Source organism: Dipodomys spectabilis, unplaced genomic scaffold (assembly GCF_019054845.1).
Source record: "Dipodomys spectabilis isolate Male_0828 unplaced genomic scaffold, ASM1905484v1 ptg000093l, whole genome shotgun sequence".
Lineage (NCBI taxonomy): Eukaryota > Metazoa > Chordata > Mammalia > Rodentia > Heteromyidae > Dipodomys > Dipodomys spectabilis.
The window spans coordinates 553,906-561,989 of NW_024870770.1; the positions used below are offsets into that span (position 1 = coordinate 553,906).

Genomic DNA, 8,084 nt, shown 5'->3' on the forward strand with positions numbered 1-8,084 from the left:
AGTTCCATTTTAAAAAGTACTAAACTTTAAATATCATCACTTACTTTCTTAAGAATCCAAAAAATGAAAAAAAATCACAATCACTTCAAAATGCTTTAAAAGTAGGAGATGATAAAACAGGCCCCGTGAAGTAAACTTTCTTCCACTTTTAAAATTATTCTGAAAGCCTTGTGCTGGTTGGTCACACCTGTAATCCTAATTACTTGGCATATTTACTCAGGAGCCAGAGATCTGTGCATAAAAGTGGAAGGCAATCAGGACAAAATAAATTCATGATATTATTTTTCAAAAATTTTAATGTTAGCAAAGGGCCAGGAATGGAGATGTAGCTCATATAGTAGCTCACCAATCTAGAGAGCAGGCCTAGCAAGACTTTGAAGCCATTTTTTCAAACTGTGAGCACACCAACATACATGCAAGTGCATGAGAACACGTGCACGTGCACACAAACACATTCATTCAAAATACCTTCATATCAGTGTTTTCCATTAATTTCTTTGTTAGCCATATTATATGAGTAAAATAAAGGAAATAAACTCTTTCATCTCAGAACATTTTCATATGTTTTTTATTTTAAAAATACTGTACAGAGAGGTCACATTTACATGAGCAAGTAATGAGTACATTTTCTAACAAGCGTTGTTACCTCCTCCTTTATTTTCCCTCTACCATCCCTTCCCTCCCACCTCTACAAGTACACTCCCCTCCCCCCTTCCCCTGCCTAAATTGTAAAGTTCAGTTTTCAACATAGTGTCTTGTGCATCTCATTGTTACAATGGGTCAATCTGAATCCCTATTTCATCATTTTGGTTTTTTCCTTCCCCTCCCCCTATTACAGGAGCGTATATACAAGAGGTGGGCACACCAAATTCAAATACAGTGAAAACAGGGGTTATAGCATGGGGGAGGAACATATAAAGAAACAAAAAAAATCACATAGCCTGTTATAAGTACGTTAGAACAATAGCAAGAAAGAAAAAAAAAACAGTTGTGTTCCTATTTGGGGGTTCATTACCCTTAACAACATCTTATCTGGTCATATGTGCATAGATTTTGAACTTTTCTGCTTATCCCAGATATATTAGTTATTACAAATTAGGGAAACCCTGTGACCTATGTTTCTTTGGACTTGGCTTACATCACTTAATAATTTTTTCCAAGTCTTTCCATTTTCTAACAAATTGGGCGATGCCATACTTTCTCTTGGGGGCATAGAATTTCATTGCTATAAATAGCACATTTTCTTGATCTATTTATCTGATGAGGGGCATCGGGGTTGGTCCTATATCTTAGCTATCTTAAACAATGTTGCAATAAATATAATTGTGATGGTAGTTTTAGTACCGTCTTGTTTGTGATCTTTTGGGTAAATGCCCAAAAGTGGGATTGCTGTGTCATAGGGGAGTTATATGTGAAGTCTTTTGAGGAACCTCCATACTACTTTCCAAAGTGGTTGAACAAGTTGACACTTCCACCAAGAGTGCAGTTCAGTTAACTTGTGGCCACATCCACTCCAGCATCAGTTGTTGTAAAAGTAAAAAATGGTACAGGAATTTGCCTGCCATCCTTGCACATGGGCCATTCAAATCTTCTCTGTATGGTTTCAATGTTAGAGTACGTGATGCTGAATGGAACATAGAACATGTATTATATATAAAGTGTGATTGATTTTCTTAAACTAGATAATTCAACAAAAAGTAAGTTTAAAAGAATTTTCATGAAATTTTAGAGCCACGTACTTCTTACATGAGCACACATTTAAGAATAAAGTCAAGATTGACATGTCAAAAACAAAATAATTCCAATTATTTGTTGTTCAAGAGATGTGTAGGAGGAGGAATTCAATTATTCTATACAAGGCTCCTGTCATAATGAACACTGCAGCAAGTGTTAAGTTTTGTTAAAAGTTTTAATGGTTTAAATATATTTAATTTTGGGAAATTGCTTATATATACTAAAACAAGGGCTGTTTGGCAGGTAATAAAACTTTTCGATAAAGTATTTAAGATTTATGGTAACAAACATATGCTACTATGTATGTATATTTCAGAGTTTATAGGAACATTACTAATGAGAAGTTGCCAAGTCTTTGTGTAAAGGAGCAGAATAAAGAGTTAAGACTTTGTTAACTATACAGTTTCTGTTAAAACTATAGGGCTTCCTTATTTTATTTTATGTTTTTTAATTTTTTTTGGGTCCGGTCGTGGGGCCTGAACTATGGGCCTGGGCGCTCTCCGTCAGCTCTACAGCTCCAGGATAGCGCTCTACCACTTGAGCTACAGCACCACTTCCGGCTTTTTTCTTTTTGCTTATGTGGTGCTGAGGAATCGAACCCAGAGCCTCAAGCATGCAAGGCAAGCGCTCTACCACTGAGCTACCTTCCCAGCCCCTGGCTTCCTTATTTTATATGTTAGCGAGGAACAATTGATGATATAAGCCATATACAAATGATTAGATGAGCCATAAATAGTAATCTTAGTGGGTAACTTTAAAGATTACTCATAACCTAAAAACCACTTGTTGAATATCATAATCTTAGCCCATTTTAAAAGTACAGGGATATGAGAAAATAGTAAAATCTAATAGGTAATACCCTTCAAATACTGAAAACACTGATAATTATTTTAGTTTTTATTTTAATCATTAATATTTTGTTATTGGTTTTCCTTGTTTGTAGCATTGTTTTCCTTGTAATATAATACAACTTTTTGAAAGTCGTCATTAGGAGGTACATTGAGAAGGTTACTGGGATGGCCAAACCATTTTTTATAGGGCATGTGAATTTACAAAGAGGAAAATTAAGAACAAAATATTTATTTATAAATGATTAAGTAGAGTCTGAATCAGGAGTGTTGATAAATATCCACACCTAAAACCTTAGACCTAGGCTGAAGCAGTGGTATTACAGAGGTGAGGCCACAAAAGTGAGAGATTGTGTTTTGTTTTGTTTTATATTTTGATTTTTCTGGTCATGGGGCTTGAACTCTGGGTCCTAGGTGCTCTCCCTCAGCTCCAGGCTAGCGCTACCACTTGAGCCACAACACACTTCCATCTTTTTCTGCTTATGTTATGCTGAGGAATCAAACCCAGTGCATGCAAGGCAGGCACTCTACCACTGAGCCACCTTCCCAAAACCTGAGAGACTGTGTTTTAAAAACTCATCTAAACAATAATTGCTTTCTTCTTTGGGTTATATAATTAAATATATTAATAACTTTTTATGTCTTTGTGAATTGTCATACTACTAACTTCAGCCCCTTTATCCTTTTCAAAGTGATGAAATATTTCTGAGAGTTTGCTTCTTTGAAGATTGTTTTTGCATTTATAATTTCTTCTGAATCATTTTTATTTTTATTGGGTTATCATACATCAAATACCTCCAAATGTACATGTAGAGTCTAAAGATAGCAGTATGAATATTCTCATACAGCTCTTTTATATCTGTTATGCACTTTCAGTATTGTGATATTTCTCTTTCTCTTTCAGTCTCTTATTTCCTCTCTTTTTCTTTCATGCTCCATGTCTGGTACTTAGAATTTCTGCTGGTCTACTATTACCCTTCAGAATCCACTGGTGTTTTGGAAACATGATAGGGACCATCAGTTACCCTTGCATTCTTTAAGAGTTATTACAGTGACGTGATATTATTCTTTCTTATTCTAAATGGCAAAACAACAGATCTAGGAATTCCTTTTCACTTTTACTACTATTACAAATTTTATCTCATAGGAATCATTGAGATGTTAGGATACTTTTAACCTCTGACCTAAAAGTTCTTTTTCTTTTACAAACGAACTTTTTCTTCTATTATCAGTGAATACATATAATGAAAACAATGCTAACCTATGGAAAGTAGACCGAAGATATTCAGGGATGAAAAACAAGGTTAATGGGGGAAGTGAGTACAAAAGATGGCTATCATACAACAAATATCCTCAGAGCAGTTTATCATGTACACTTTGTGAGAATGGTAATATGCTGGGAACTATACATTAAATCACTGAACAACTGATATATATGCACATATATTTATATATGTATATTTATTTGTATATGAATATATGTGTGTATATGCCCTTATATATCTAGACATGCATGTTACTATACACAAAAATACACACATACATATACACATGTATACATGCACACATGGAGAAGGACACATAGCTACAGACTACACAAGTTTCATTAGTTGTTGAATATGCCTTAGACAGAATGCTTGGAACTAAATATGTTGAAGAAGTATTTATCTCTAAAAGTTCATTTACCACTCCTCTTATTTCTTAAAACGGTTTTGACAGATTCGATTTGCAAAATGCAGTACAAGTGATAGCAAGTCACTCAGAAATCTCAGTAAGAAAACCTCATGTGGCATCTCCCTGCTCCCCAGGGAATGCTTGTTCTTGTAGACACTCTCAACAACCAAAGTAGCAAGAAAATACCCTGGTACAGAATAAAGTTATAAGGCTTTAAATGACATTCTTCCTTGAGCTCTTTTCCAACAGCCAGCATCAATTCCCAAGCAAAAATGTGAGTCCTCAGAAGATGGGAGCTCAGCTCAACATTTCACCAACCCATTTGAAAAGTCCTATGTGAGGAATACTTACTGAGGTCTTACTGATTTCCTAGCTAAGAAAATAAGAAAAAAAGAAAGTATTTTAATGCATTAAAATTTGAGAATAATTTGTAACCTGTCAATAAATGTGTAGAACACAATTATAACAAAATGAAAAAAGGTGATGTGCATATGATTTATATACTCTTGGACGTGGCGAGTGATTTTAGGTGTATCTACACAAGTAGAATCAGCATAAATCAAGCCAGTATTTCTTCATTTAAGATACAAAGAAAGGATACAGGTTGACCCATTGTAACAATGAGATGTACAAGACACTCTATCAGATGCGGGGGGGTGGAGAGAAGGGTTGGGGGATGTGGAGGGAAGGGACGGTATGGGAAAAAACAAGGAGAGGATAAAAATGCTCAGTAAGAAATGTACTCATTACCTTATTTATGTAACTGTAAACCCTGTGCACAGGACATTTACAAAAAAATATATATTAAAAAGATACAAGGAAAATTTCTGTACGTATAGGAAGTTGTATTTGTCACACAATATCACTAAGGTATTGGTTTTAGGACCACAGGCATATTAAAATTTTTGATGCTCAAATTCTGTACATGAACACAGTATATTATTTACATTAGAATCTGCCCTCAACATAGTGCAGTGTAATTGCTATGAAAATTTTTACTACATTCTATGTTTGTAAGGAAAAATAAAATCATATGCACTATCAATTCATACATTTTTTCAGATAATTTTTTATTGTGAAAATATCGTAAACAGTGGGTCCAATTACATGTGCAAGGAAATGACTATATTTCTCATCAACCTTTTTTGCCTCCTCCTTTGTTTCCCCTTCCCATCCCTTCCCATCCCCCCATTCCTCCTCCCCTTTAATCCCCTCCTAGCCAAAGTTGTAAAGTTCGTTTTTCGAGGTAAATCTTGTACATCTCATTGCTGCAATGGGTTCACGTTTATTTTTTCCCTTTCCCTCCACAAATTATATCAACATAAAATACAGTGAAAGCAGGGGTTATACCTTGTGGAAGGGACATAAAAAGCAAGAAATAAATCATCTTATAAATTTGTTAGAAACAATCATAAAAAGAAAAACATTTGAATCCTTACTTTGGGGTACATTTCGCCAAACATCAAATTATCTGAATGTTTCCGCTTGTCTCAGACATATACTAGAGATTGCAAGTAAGGGAAACCAAGGGAACTATGTTTCTTTGGGCTTGGATTACTTCACCTAATATACTTTTTCCAATTCTTTCTGTTTTCTAACAAATGTGGCAATGTCATTCTTTCTGATGGAAGCATAGAATTCCATTGGGTATATAGACCACATTTTCTTGATCCATTCATTTACTGAGGGGCATCTTGTTTGATTAAATATCTTAGCTATGGTAAATAATACTGCAATAAACATGGTTATGATGGTAGCTTTAGTATGGTTTTGTTTGTGATCACTTGGGTAAATGCCCAAAAGTCTGATGGCTGGGTCATTGGAGAGCTCTATGTAAAGTCTTTGAGAAACCTCCATACTAATTTCCAAAGTGGCTGAACAAGTTTACACTCCCACCAACAATGCAGTAAGTTTCCCTTCTGTCCTCATCCCTTCCAGCATTTGTTGTTATTAGAGATCTTGATTATAGTCATTGTATCTGGGGTGAGGAGGTATCACGATGTGGTTTTGATTTGCATTTCTTTTCTGGCTAAGGAGGTTGAGCGTTTCTTCATGTTTCTACTGGCCATCCTTCTTTCCTATTCACAGAAGTTCCTCTTTAAGTCTTTAGTCCACTGATTTATTGGGAAGTTGTTTCTTTGAGGATTTGTTGTTGGGGGAATGAATTTTTTTGAGATCCAGGTATACTTTAGAAATGAGGCCCTTGTTCTTTGTATGGCTAGTGAAGATCTCCCAATCCATGGGCTTCCTATTGATCTTACTAGGTATGTGTTTGACATGCAGAAGTTATGCAATTTAATGCAATCCCATTTGTCCATCCTTTCTTTGTTTTGTTCTGTTTCTGGGTCTCTTTAAAGAAAATATTGGTCTGTGCAAAGGAGACCTAGGGTTTCTCTTACTCCATCCTTTAAAGTTTTCAGAGTGTCTGCTTTGACCCCGAGGTATTTGATCAATTTGGAGATGATTCTGGTGCAGGGTGATATATAAGGATCTAGATTTCGTTTTCTACAAGTAATTTACCAATTTTGCAAGCACCATTTACTGAAGACGCTGTCTTTCTTCCATTATGGTTTTTAGTTTCTTCATTGAAGATTACAGTGTTATAGGTCTGTGGATTCATTGCTGGATTTTCAATTCTATTCCATTGGTCCTGAGGACTGTTTTTGTTCCCGAAACAAGCTGTTTTGAATATTATATCTTTGTAGTAGAGTTTGAAATTTAGTATTGATATTCTTCCTGCACTGTTCTTTCTGTTAAGGATTGTTTTTGCTATTTGGGTCCTTTAATTATTCCGTATGAATTTTTGCATTGCGTCTTCTATTTCCTTGAAGCATCTGGTAGGAATATCGATAGGTATTGCACTGATAGCCTTGGGAAATATTGCCATTTTCACTATGTTGATCCTTCCAATCCAGGAACATGGGAGATTTTTCCACTATCGAATTTATGTTTTGATTTCCTTTTCCAGTTTTTAAAGTTTTCATCACAGAGATCCTTAGCTTCTTTGGTTAAGTTAATTCCTAGGTATTTTATTGTTGTGGGGCTATTACAAATGGAGTTGTTTTCCTGATTTCAACCACACTTTTCTCATTGATGCATAGAGAAAAGCCACTGAATTTTTGAGGGTTAATTTTATACCATGTTACATTGCCAAAGATTAGAATCAGCTTGAGTTACTTGGGAGTGGAGACTGTGGTATTCATTAAACACAAGCTAATGTCATCTGCAAAGAGGAAGAGTTTTATTTCATCTTTCCCTATTTGGATCATTTTTATATTTGCCTCTTTTCTTGTTGTTGTAGCTAGTCATTCTAATACTAAATTGAAGAGAAGTGGAGAAAGTGGACATCCATGTCTTGTTCCTGAGTTAAGAGGAAATGGCTTTAATATTTCCACATTAAGTTTTATGCTGGCTGTAGGTTTTTGTCATCTACAGCCTTTATTGTATTGAGGAATGTTCCCTGGATTCCTAATTTTTCCAGAACCCTTATCACAAAGGGGTGTTGGATCTTGTCAAATGCTTTTTCTGCAACTATTGAGATAACCATGTGGTTCTTATCCTTGTTGTTTGTGTTGTGATGAATTATACAGATTATTTGATTATATTGAACCAACTTTGCATCCCTGAAGTTAATCCTGTTTGATCATGGTCTATGGTATTTGGGATGAATTGTTCAAGTCAATTGGCCAAAATTTTGTTGAGAAGTTTTGCATCAATACTCATCAAAGAAAGAGAACAAAGAAATGGGTCTATAGTTCTCTTTCTTTGATTAGTCCCTGCCTGGTTTGGGGATGAGGGTTATGTTGGGCTTCATAGAATGAGTTCGGT

General features: G+C 35.2%; 1 non-coding gene across 1 annotated transcript; it reads right to left on the reverse strand.

The window, feature by feature from the left end:
- Positions 1–1,530: 1,530 nt before the first annotated feature.
- On the reverse strand, positions 1,531–1,637 carry LOC122112317. Its single transcript, XR_006148197.1, has one exon. It is a non-coding gene; the product is annotated as a U6 spliceosomal RNA (small nuclear RNA).
- Positions 1,638–8,084: the final 6,447 nt, after the last annotated feature.